Below are 12,948 nucleotides of genomic sequence, written 5' to 3' on the forward strand. Positions count from 1 at the left end.
CATATTTGATGGGCTGGGTACAGTTTATTACAGTAAAACTGGCTAAAATACTTAACAGAACTATACAATAGGAAACTAGATGGTGTCCACTCAAGCAGAACCAGAAATTCCAATCGGAATCTTCAGTGCATTACTGCATTACAGACAACACAATATACAATATCAAAATCAAAGTCCACAAAAGACAGCTATTAATGAAAGCTTTCTGTACTCTGACTCTAAGCTTATACACCCATGGGTAAGGGATAATAGCTTATGCCTTCTATAAGGTTATGTGACCCCAGAGTTGAAATATAAAAGTAACAGAGGTGTCTTCTATGAGGTTTGATGACCCTGAAGTTAAAATCTAAAAGTACCAGGAGTATGTGGGATAGCACCACATTTAAGGGTATAATTGGACTGCCCTTCTTGCAAAAATACTTTAAAACCACTGTGAACTGTTAGTGAGGGATTTTGGGTATGCTGTGCTTTGAGTGTGTTATGATAAGTTTTGCGTAACTCAATCCATATATCATTAATTTTGTAAGGGGGTTCTCTCTGATACCACAAAAGGATTTCAGCTCTGCTCATGTCTCAGGGCAAAATAAATGTTTTACTTACTCAGCAATTACCACTACTACCATACAGACAAAATCTGCTTTGCTCCTGTTCAGCAAATTACTGGGTTTTGTTTTCAGTTTTTCAGATTGCAGCATCCCCAGTAAAGTTTGCCACAACAGTAAAGACACAAAAAGAATACTATTAACATTATAGTTATATTCTGATAAACACTGTTTATGACTTCAGAAATTGTTGCATAAGAAATATTATTTATAGTACCACTCGTGGGGAAAGAAAGTGTATACTTCTTCCACTTTAGCCATGAGGGCGTTGAATTGTCAGTTTCACATGTTAAAATATCAGAATTTTCTTCTTTCACAGTTGAAATCTAAGGTGGATGCTCTGGCAGAAGGTATTGAGTGTAAAGAGTTGCAGGATTTAGTTCATGTGTCTGAACAAGTGGGTAAACATTCCCTGCAATGTGGTTTTGATGCTGTGCAGGCCTCCTCCAGGTGGCTGCCACTGGTTCTGTTCTTCCGTGAGCACGCCTGGTTGAGAGATCAGAACTTAGCTGAGCATGTTAAGACAAGGATTTTGGATGCTCCTTTACAGTCTGATGTGTTGTTTGGTTCGCCTGTGGAAGCAGTTTTAAAGAAGATGGAGGACAAGGCTAAGTCTATGCAAACTGTTAAGGATTTTTGCAGGTGCAGTCTCAAGTTTAGTAGAAATTGGCCTGCTAGGGATGGACTTATCCTGCTTATGATTCCCAGTCTAGGGGTAGGTCTAGACGTGGTAGGGGCAGAGCTCAAGGTGCTTTTAGGCCTAGGACAGGGAGTTCACCTGCTCAGACTTCTGGTGAGGGCAGGGGTCAGTCCTTTCGTAAGCAGACCCAATGACCTGCCTTTTCAGCTGCCAGTGCCTTCTCGCCTGGCGGCACCTCTAGGAGGAAGACTGTCTCTTTTCAAAAAAAATTGGGATTTAATTACCCAAGACAAATGGGTTCTGGATATCATTCATCACGGTTACAGGTTTTATTTCCATACCTTGCCTCCTTTCAAAGGCATGCCAGACATTCCTCCTCTACAAAGACAAGAGGCTCACAAGCAAATTTCTCAGTTACTCCAAATAGGGGCCATTCAGCGGTTCCTGTGCCAGAAAGGGGCCTAGGATTTTATTCTCGCCTGTTCCTAGTACCAAAGAAGGGGAACACGTGGAGACCAATTTTGGATTTATCTATCCTCAACACTTATCTGGACATTCCCAAGTTCAAAATGTTGACGTTACAACAGCTTTTACTTCTGCTGGGCAAGGATCACTGGATGGTAACTTTAGATCTCAAGGAAGCTTACCTTCATGTGCCTATAAGACTAAGTTGCAGAAAGTATCTGCGTTTTCGAGCTGGAAATTCTCATTATCAGTTCTCTGCATTGCTCTTTGGCTTATCTACTGCCCAGAGTATTCACAAAGGTTCTGGCTCCAGTGATAGCTTACTTCAGGCTAAAAGGAATTCAAATCTATCCTTACTTGGACGATTGCCTGATTCTGGCTCAAGTACAGGAAGACCTTCTACAGCATTTGGAATATGTCATAGCAGTGCTAAGATGCCTAGGGTATTCTGTGAACGAAATAAAGTCCAGTCTAGTACCCTCTCAAGACATGTGCTTTCTGGGTGTGAGACTGAATACAGCAGCCCAGATGGCCTTTTAACCCCGGACAAACAAAAGAATCTATTCAGTTACTTCCATCAACTATCTCTTCAGTCCGGGCTGACTGCAAGGACAGTCCTTCAAGCCTTAGGGTTCATGGCATCTTGTATTCTGGTGCTTCCCAATGCCAAACTGCATATGAGGAAGCTACAATGGTATCTCAAAATCTATGGACACAGCACTGCCAGGATTTGGACACTGTCATTCAAATAATACCTTGCATTCAAAGGAATTTTTGTGGTGGGCTCAGGAATGCCACCTCAACAAGGAACTCTCTGTCACCGAGCCAGAGGCGAGTCAGATTCTCACGACAGATGCCTCAGACATTGCTTGGGGAGCTCATCTAAATGGAAAGTGGATACAAGACAAGTGGCCTGCCAGACTACAGCATCTACATATCAACATGAAGGAGATGTTAGCAGTCCAGTTTGCATTAATGGCTTTCAAGGAGTTACTTCTTCCAGGGCAGGTGTTGATTCTAACAGACAACACAACTGTCATGTGGTACATCAACAAACAAGGGGAACACATTCTTACCCATTGTGCAGGCAAGCAATGATTTTATGGGAGACTGCTAAGCTTGCAACTAACTCTTCAGGCAAGGTTTCTGCGGGAGCACAGAACTCCTTAGCAGATGTGTTAAGCAGACAAATCATGGATCCCCACGAGTGGAAACTGGATCTTCATGTATTTCAAAAGTTGACAGTGTCCTGGGGAACTCCAGACATAGATCTGTTCGCTTCTCCACTGAACCACCAGCTGCCAAAGTTTTGCACAAAGAGGTTTCATCACACAGCTTGGAAAGTGGATGCTCTTTCTTTCAGTTGGAAAAATCTTCATGTGTATGCGTTTCCACCTCTGCCTCTTCTTCCAAAGGTGCTTCTAAAGGTCAGACAAGACAAGCCAAGGATGATTTTAATAGCTCCAGATTGGCCTCGGCAGCATTGGTACCCATTACTGAGGAATCTGGTAAAGAAGCCTCCATGGCCTTTACCCTTGATTCCACATCTGTTGTCTCAGAAGGACGGTCGTCTGCTCAATGTCAAGCTTCACTCTCTTCATCTAACAGCCTGGCATATTCTGTTTTGAAAGACAGCAGGTCTCAACTTCCTCAACAAGTTTTAAATGTGATTATGGAAGCCAGAAGACCTAGTACAAGGAAAGTGTACGCAGAAAAATGGAAGAGATTTTTATTTTGGACTGCAGCAAAGAATTTGGAGATTTCAGAGCCTAATTTGAGTGTGGCTCTTCAATATCTTACTGAGTTATTGGACAAAGGTTTGTCTTTCTCTTCCATTAAGATTCATGCTGCAGCAATTTCAGCTCACTATGATTGTGACCCACCATTGTTTTCACATCCTTTGTTCAAGCAATTTCTTAGAGGGGCAAAGAATATAAGACCCACGTAGAGCTCCTACTCCTGCTTGGGATCTCAATTTTGTGTTGGAGAAACTTACTCTACAACCTTTTGAGCCTGCAGCTACTGCTGAACTGAAATACTTGTCATGGAAGACTGCTTTTTGTTGGCCATTACTTCTGCAAGAAGGGTTTCTGAGTTACAGGCCCTTATGGCGGTTGAGCCTTTTGATTTTTCATAAGGATAGGGTATCATTACGTACTAATCCTTCCTTTATGCCTAAAGTGGTTTCTAGTGTGGCTTTAAACCAAACTATTCATTTGCCTACGTTTTATGCAGATCCCCAAAATAAAGGGGAAAAGATTTTGCACACTTTAGATGTACACAGGCAATTCGTTATTATTTGAGCAGGACTAAGGATTTTAGGCAGTCTCAGCAGTTGTTTGTTTCTTTTGCTTTGAGTTCTCAGGGCAAGCCTGTATCAAAACAAACTATTTCTAGGTGGATTGGGTTTTGCATCGCATTTTGTTATTCCCATCATGGCAAGGAGATTCCAGCTGGGATTAGGCCTCATTCCACTAGGGCTACTGCCACTTCAACAGCTTTTTAAGGGAGTGGCAACTAAGGATATTTTGGAGGCAGCTACTTGGAGTTCAGTGCATACTTTCTCTAAGCATTACCACCTTCCTCTCTACTCTAAGTCTAGGGCTGGTTTGCCACAGCTATTTTGCAAGGCATGTTATCAGCTCCTGCTTCCTTATGATTTGCCAGCCTCCCTTACCTCTGCTTTGGGATTCTACCCAATAGTTAGGACTGCAGCAATGTGGAATGAAGAACATAGTACAGTTTTGTACCTACCATAAATGTAGATGTTCGAGGATCCACATTGCTGCAGTCCAATTTACCCTCCCTCCTTCCCCTCTGTGTTTAGCGGTGGTTGTGTAGGTGAGGTTATATTTTGCTAATTTTGTATATTTTGTATATATATATATATTTTGATGCAGATATGTTGGGAGTTTTTGGTTTTGGCCTTATCTTTTCAGGGTCTTCTGACATCTGGGGCAAGAAAAGACTGAGGATATGGCGTCGGTCATGCGCATTAGTACCCTGACGTACTGACGTCAGTCTAATGCGCCCTGACCGACGTCAGCCATATACTTTGGTATTCGGGCCGACTGGACAGCGGACTACCCAATAGTTAGGACTGCAGCAATGTGGATCCTCGAACATCTACATTTATGGTAGGTACAAAACTGTACTTTTTCTGGGAGCCAAATTATAGCCATGACCTAATCTGTTAAGCAAACAGCTTAATGGGTTAAGGGCAAGACAAAAGAGAAATGGTGATAGAGAGTCACCCTGGGATATCCCACTTTGGATTTTTATCCCTGGAATAATACTTTTCCCTTTATCTTGGCTTAATTGCAAAGTGATTTGTCACTGTTTCATGGTCACTGTGATGTAGTTTATCAGTGTAGGGTTTTTCTTACACATTTTTAAGCACTCTTTTATTCATGAATGTGGGATACTGTCGAATGTTTTTTTCTGTGGTTAATCCATGCCATACTTAGATTCTTCACCTTTTTCCACTATGACTTTACTTAACAACAAATGATCCTTTGTTCCATATGATTTTTCTTTTATTGCCCTTTTGTTCTATTGCCATAATTGAGTTTTATTCTAAATGACTATAAACTCTGTCAGCATCAATTCCAGTGTATAGTTTATACATTATCGGAAGGCAAGTAATTGGTGCATAAGTTTTAGGGTAGCTTGCCAGTTCACTCTTAAGTAGGAGCATTATTTTTCCTGTTGTTAACCAGGATGGTGTCTGTTCAGGTTGCGCATGTTCTTACTCATGGCTAAATCTTCAAGCAAAGATGTTGATACTTTTAACCAGAAGTTAGGTACTGCATCTTGGCCTGGGGTTTTTCAGTTAGAGGCTGTTCTTAACTTTGTTTCAATCTCTTTGGCTGTTACTTCATCCCATTTCATATCCTGTACCTTTGAACTTCTTATTCTTTCTTTTACTTTTTCTATCCTTTTAGCATCTTTGTTATTTTCCACAGGATCTTCACAAATACTTCTCCAAAATGTGTCTAGTTTAGTCAAAAGTACCAGACACAGTATAGAATGGGATGGATACAGTATGTTTTGTTCCCTCCTAATCCAGCATTGTGATGAGACCTCCATTTGGGGTATGCCTTTTCTTAGCCATGCTCTCCATTGCAGTGGTCAAGGATGGAGGCAATAATCTCCAGTATAGCAAAGACTGTGGCTGCTGAGGCTTTATGAAAAGACCACAAAGTTATGAATTTGAGGGAGGTACAGTAAGGGCTACATAAGGACAGACAATGAGATGGAGAAACAGAGCACAGAATATACTGGGAAAAATTACCAGCCCCCCCTCACCCCCCCCACCACCACAACAAAGATCAGTGCTACATTCACCTTAATAAGGTCAGTTCGAGAGAGCATTATCTAAGGCAAATAAGATGATGGGTTGTAAGATGTACAAAATGGAATCCAGGCAGAACAGAAATCATTCTTCTACTAAATGTAATGTTATGGGCAATGTTCGATGCCACTGCCAGTCAAAGGAATCATGACATCAAGTTGACTGAGAGTTAGCAGATTGGGCCCATAAAGATGCTAAGTCATATATCAGGTTTACAAGGTAAGAAAATACAGCATACACTTGGGATATGTTTTATTGAAGGTAGGAAGAAGACATCATATAGTCGTGTTTTGTAATCAGACAACAGGGGAGAGTGGTGTTAATAGTACCACTGTTGACAAATTCTGGGTCATCACTCATATCAAACTTATAGAAATACTTCTGTCTAGAACTAGTGGTTTAACCCTGAAGTGGTATAATTGAGGGAAAGAGGACAATTTATTTCATTAATGTATCCAGTGGAGCCTTGGAATGATGGAAAAGTGATGAGGTAGTGAACAGCAGAGACATGTACAGAGGAGCTACATGCATGGCTCGGTCAGATCTGTATCCAGAAGATATCCCAGAAAAAAATATTCCATATGATGGGATGAAAAATAATTTCTGTAAATTCAGTTGAATCTCCAGATTAAGAAGGAGTTTCTTGACACACCTTAGGGAGTCTTGGCATATGGAAAAATGAACCTGTAAATCATTTTATAATCCATATTTGATGGGCTGGGTACAGTTTATTACAGTAAAACTGGCTAAAATACTTAACAGAACTATACAATAGGAAACTAGATGGTGTCCACTCAAGCAGAACCAGAAATTCCAATCGGAATCTTCAGTGCATTACTGCATTACAGACAACACAATATACAATATCAAAATCAAAGTCCACAAAAGACAGCTATTAATGAAAGCTTTCTGTACTCTGACTCTAAGCTTATACACCCATGGGTAAGGGATAATAGCTTATGCCTCCTATAAGGTTATGTGACCCCAGAGTTGAAATATTAAAGTAACAGAGGTGTCTTCTATGAGGTTTGATGACCCTGAAGTTAAAATCTAAAAGTACCAGGAGTATGTGGGATAGCACCACATTTAAGGGTGTAATTGGACTGCCCTTCTTGCAAAAATACTTTAAAACCACTGTGAGCTGTTAGTGAGGGATTTTGGGTATGCTGTGCTTTGAGTGTGTTATGATAAGTTTTGCATAACTCAATCCATATATCATTAATTTTGTAAGGGGGTTCTCTCTGATACCACAAAAGGATTTCAGCTCTGCTCATGTCTCAGGGCAAAATAAATGTTTTACTTACTCAGCAACTACCACTACTACCATACAGACAAAATCTGCTTTGCTCCTGTTCAGCAAATTACTGGGTTTTGTTTTCAGTTTTTCAGATTGCAGCATCCCCAGTAAAGTTTGCCACAACAGTAAAGACACAAAAAGAATACTATTAACATTATAGTTATATTCTGATAAACACTGTTTATGACTTCAGAAATTGTTGCATAAGAAATATTATTTATAGTACCACTCGTACTTTTTTATGCAGTATCTTTCATTTTTGGTTTGAGAATACTAGAGCTTAACACATTCCATTTGTTTCTTTTGTAGACACAAAAATGTTGTGATACAATAGTGAACACCATTTGCTATTGTCTATGCCACCATCATTTCACGATGAGAATCATGATGAATTCCATCGTTTTCATAACTCTGGCAGTATAATGTTTAGCAATGAATTAATTTAAAGCACTTCATTACTTAAAAATGTGTGCACAAATGCCTTTAAGCATCAAGTGTACACCAGATGACTGAGGACTGCTGATTGTTAAACAAATAAAATTTACACTTTGAATATAAAAAAAAAAAAACTTGAAACAGACTGATGGAGAGCACCTTTTATGGGCACTGTTTATTCTACAAAGTGGTCTCTCTACAACTGTTAAAGTATGTTTAAATCATAATAGAAATCCATCTTGAACAGTACATTGTGCTCTATGGAAGTATACTTAAACCAATCACAAACACACTTACTACTAGCATCACACTAAACAAACGAGTAGTTTATTGCTTGAGTACATAAGCACGGACTTGAGGTTCAGAAGGGGATCGATCTATCGATGACACCATGTATATCACAGTAAAGTGTGCATTGCCTCTGAAAGAGTAAGAAAATATTAATAAATAGGACAAAAGCCTTGAACTTAATAAGAAATTTGAAAGGAAATGAAACAGTTTTCAGTACTGAAAAAGAAAAAAAAGCTTTATTTGAATAACTTCCTTTTTTTCTAAACAGCTTTTGTTGTATTATATTGCACAGATATAAATGCAAGCTTAAGCACAGGAAACTTATTTATTGTGTTGTTCCATTTGTTTATTTGTGATATAAATATTTCATATGCAAATAATGTGCTCATTTTAAAAAATTAACTTAATTGTTTTCAGGCTGGAAAGATGTAAAATGAAGACAAGAAGAGACGTTACAAGAGAAAGTGCCAGAAAACTAAACCTGCTTGTAGCCTTACCATGGAGTTATTATTGCCATATTGTAAGACTCAGACCCTCTGCTGTTGTCTGCAAACTTCACATTGGAAACACATTGACTTGAAATGCTATCTCAGTGATCTAAGCTCTTTTGCAAGGAACAACAAGGCTGCCTACAGTGTTCAAACAACAGTGTGAAAAAATGGGACAACTTTTAGTACCTGATGTCACTGAAATAATTTTCATAGTGTGACTAAATGGACAAAACTCAGTTTTCATATGAAGTTACAGTATTTGACAAGTGGCAAAACTGTTCTTTACATTGATTAATTAAACTTTGTGTATCTAGCATTCATAGATGAATATGTAATATAATTTGATTTACTTAATTATTTCTATGATCAATTTTATAACTCAAGCTGTAATTAATGACCCTCTTCATCACAGATGATCACCTGCTGCTGTTGCATTTACCTGCTGAAGACTTACTGTGAATTCAAAAGACTGATAACACAAGCCCTATCCAAAGAAATTAGAATTGGGAGAGGATTTCAACCTCATCTAAAATCGTAACTCCCTGTGTTAAAACACCATAATTTTCTTCCAAATCTGATGTTTTCAGAAAATAATCTTGGAATGTCTGAATTATTATTTTCTGAAGTGTCCTCTTTTATTTTCACTGCTGACTGCAGTACTTTGTCACCCCAGTATAATTTTCATACAGTCCACAATCATGGCATCAACCATCCTGGTGTGCTTCTCCAGAGGTAGGTCCTCATGCCATTAGTATGCAAAATAGCCTTCCAGTGGTTAGGTTTTCTGTGGTTTTAAGCCCACCAGAGTAACTTCAGTTGCAGAATGCCGGAGCGTCCTGCTAGTTAGATGTTGTAGAGCGATGGCAGCAACTGCCTTAATGTAAGATGATAATGAATGTTGAGGCACAGTCATTATCCTTGGCCTCTGCTACATAACATGCTCATAACAGTCTTCCTACAGGAAACATGCATGCATGCTAGACTTCCCAAAGACTGGGGTGCACCATGCCTTAACCACGCACTCTGCCACAGTCCACATTGCTGATGACAGCTGGAAATGTGAGTGCTGTGGAGACAAGCCATAGTCAGATATGTACAGATCTGATGCAGTCAGTCATTGTAACCATTGTCAACACACTGGTTTTTAATATTATGAGCAGCTTTTACAACACAGCATGACTGTAATCAAGAACTGCTGAATCCATGAGCGATCCATTTCCAACACAAACTTAAGAACTTCATCAATTGTGCCCTTACCCTGCATTCTGCTTGATTCAGATATGGAAAATAATGATTTTATGATTTTATGATAATATGCTTCTAAGAAGGAATGCAAGAAGCCATATTATACAGTTAACTTCCTATGATTACTGTTTAAAGTGCCAATAAGTACACAGAAAAGCAGTATATCAAATTATTTAGATGCAGGAAACAGAAAGTTAATGGCTGTTAAGGTGAGTTTTCACAACATTTGTATAAAGTATATTCAGCGTCCCAGAAAGAGGTTTGGCATATGTACATTACCAAAATAATTTAGTAATTTATTATTGAAGGCTGTGCATGTAAGCTACTGAACCTAACATGAGTTGTTGCCAATGTTAGGGTCCACTGTACCATGTCAGGTTGTAGGCTGTATGTAGAATCTGATCATATGACTGTATAAGGAAGGAAGGGAAGGATGGTAGAAACCAGAAAGAGAAGGAGGAAGGGAGGCAGGCAGAGTCGGAGAGAGAAATGGAACAAGGATTGTAAATGTTATCTTGTAGAAAACATATAACCTGGCTTCAGAAGGAAGTCTTCCAAAACAAAGTGAACAGCTAACTTCCTAGACTAATAAAATGGAAAATAAATGTAGTATTGTCATTTTAATTGATGCCCCTATGTCACAGTACTGTTTACCAGTCAGAGTTAACTGTATGGCTGACTTTTCTACCCTCACATCAAAACCATTACAATTGCAATTAACTGTTCAGTATTTCACACAAGACTTTTCTTTCCAAAGGAAAAATGCCTTGTTAAAAACATGATTTCTATTTCCAAAATGTAGCTTTCTAATGAAGTTGATATACTACTAGAAAAGAGTCTGCTGAATATTACTACAGATTACGCAGAAGAACAAAATGGTCACAGTTGTGAGTCTGGTACAATTCTTTGTTTTGAGAAAAAAAAATTAGTAAAACCCTGTCACAATTTAAAACAATCTTTTGTGGAATTATCTTGAACAAACTGCAAATTAGTAAGATTCACAACTGTATTGCTTCAGAGGCAAAGTGGTTTATAGATTCATAGTTTCATAGATTGTTACTAGGCTAAAAACCTGGTGGGTCTTTCTAAGCCAGCCAGGTTTTCCCAAAAGAATAATAATGTCCTGTATCCTAACAGGTCATTGGGGGCCAGGCATTTGTAAACTACCTCTGTCATAAGGGACATGAATGCCAGGCCCGGTGTAAATGTCTTATTCCCAATCCACTGGTCTAGGTTGTGCTTAAACTGGGTAATAGATGAACTCAGCTTCACATGGATGGGAAGCCTGTTTCCATAGGAGGGGCAGTCTCTGGGACACATATCTGTCTCTCTAGCATGTTCTGTTTAAGTCACAGACAAAATTCAGGTCCCTAGAGCTTGTAATTCTGGTACTCTTTGATTTACGAATATGTAGGAGATTCGTAAGTGTGGGGTTTACAGATGCCTTGTAAGACAGGCATAGATTACCCCCTCAGCAATCTATATGAGACTGAGTACAGGGGAAAGGGCTTTAAGATACTCTGCTTAAGGCAGGTTTTCTATGCCTTGTATTCTTTTTGTAAGGAACCTCTGAGGTCACTGTAGTTACTGTATATATATATTTGGTCAGGTACATACCAAAGGTAGGATTATACTATATGACAGGTCTGCTAAGGGTGGAGTACAGTAGTATAATGACCTCTTCAGCCCTAGATGTCATACCTTACTTATAAGTTGCACAGCATAAAATGATTTCCTCCCTAATGTGGCCACTTTGTAGTTGAAGGTAAGTCTACTGTCTATGTGTGCACCCAGATCTCTGACCACTGGGTCAGCTCTTAGGAGTGTGTTATCAACATGGTAATTAGCCAGGATGGTTGACTTCCCAAGGGGTACAATTATGCATTTCTTTGCACTGTGTTTAAAACCATGGCTTTGGCACCACTTGTTAGTAAGAGATAGACATTCTTGAAGAATGCTAGTGTCTGCAGGGGAGTTGATGATAACCCCTAACTTGCAATCATCTGCAAACTTAGTTAGCCATAAACCTACAGCATTTGCTTTCATTTCAGAGAAATAGATACCAAAAAGGAGAGGGTCCAGTACTGAGACTTGGGGGACTCCGCTAATGACTGGCCTCTTGATGGAGGTGGCCTGACCTCTTTTGACCACCTTGGCCCTATCAGTGAGCCTGTTGGCTTTTCAGCAGGTGATAAAAGGGTTTATATCTAAATTACTATGCTTGTCTATAATGCGTGAGTGGGGTACTGTATCAAAAATCATTGGTCAGGTCAAGGTTAGCTGTGTGTGTGCTTTTAACTAAATCCAATGCTTTGGTGACCCTCTCAAAAAAGTCCACCAGATTTAATAGGCATGACCTTCATTTAACAAAGCCAAATTGTGATGGGTCAAGTGTTTACAGGTTACCTATGTCCTCATTTATCATGTCCATGTTGATTCTTTCCATGGCCATACATATGATGCTGGTAAGCCTTATTGACCTGCAGTTACCCAGATCAGTGGTTGGGCCTCCTTTGTACAATAGAATGACTGTAGCCATCTTCCATTCCTTGGGCACAAATCCTGACTGAAGGCTCCAGCTGAAAAGTGATTCAAGTGGACGAGAGAGGTCATGTTTCATGCTATTTATTAAACATCCTGGTATGTTATTGGGGCCCATCAATGCAGTGTTTTCGGCCTTAGAAAGTGCATTGATGACCTGTTCCATAGCAATGGTTGAGGGGATTGTCTTATGTGGGATTTCCTTTGGAATATCAGTGGGAGGGGGGAGAAATAAGAGCTGAACCTGGCAGCCAAAAAGTTGGCAATGGCCTCCAGTTCAGTGTTGGTGATGCCATTTAAAATAAGTTATGTGCATTGCTGTGTATTTCCCCTAAGGTTACAGACATAGCTGTAGAAAGCTTTGTGGCTTTCCTTTGCCTAAGAAACAATTTTTTCTTCAAATTTAGTCTTTGAAATATTAATTAACCCCCTTAGCTGCCTGCTTAGATTGGTCAGGGCAGTTTTAGTATATATGGCTTTGTTCCTTCTAAGCTTGGCCAAAATTATTTTTCTTTTCTTGTGTAATCAATATGGTATAGTACAAACACAGCCATTTATGTTTTGTTCTGTTTCAAGGTGACTTATCT

At 39.4% G+C, this 12,948-nt stretch overlaps 1 protein-coding gene across 1 annotated transcript in view; it reads left to right on the forward strand.

Annotated features, from left to right (window-relative positions):
• The window catches only part of USH1G (USH1 protein network component sans), a 163,111-nt gene extending 152,046 nt beyond the window's left edge, over positions 1-11,065 (forward strand). The window contains exon 2 of the mRNA XM_044087348.1: positions 8,502-11,065. The gene's annotated coding sequence lies outside the window, so the exon portion shown is untranslated. The remainder of the gene's footprint in view (positions 1-8,501) is intronic.
• The last annotated feature ends 1,883 nt before the right edge of the window (positions 11,066-12,948 follow it).

This window comes from Protopterus annectens, chromosome 11.part0 (genome assembly GCF_019279795.1).
Source record: "Protopterus annectens isolate FY-2018-M chromosome 11.part0, PAN1.0, whole genome shotgun sequence".
Taxonomy (NCBI): Eukaryota; Metazoa; Chordata; order Ceratodontiformes; family Protopteridae; genus Protopterus; species Protopterus annectens.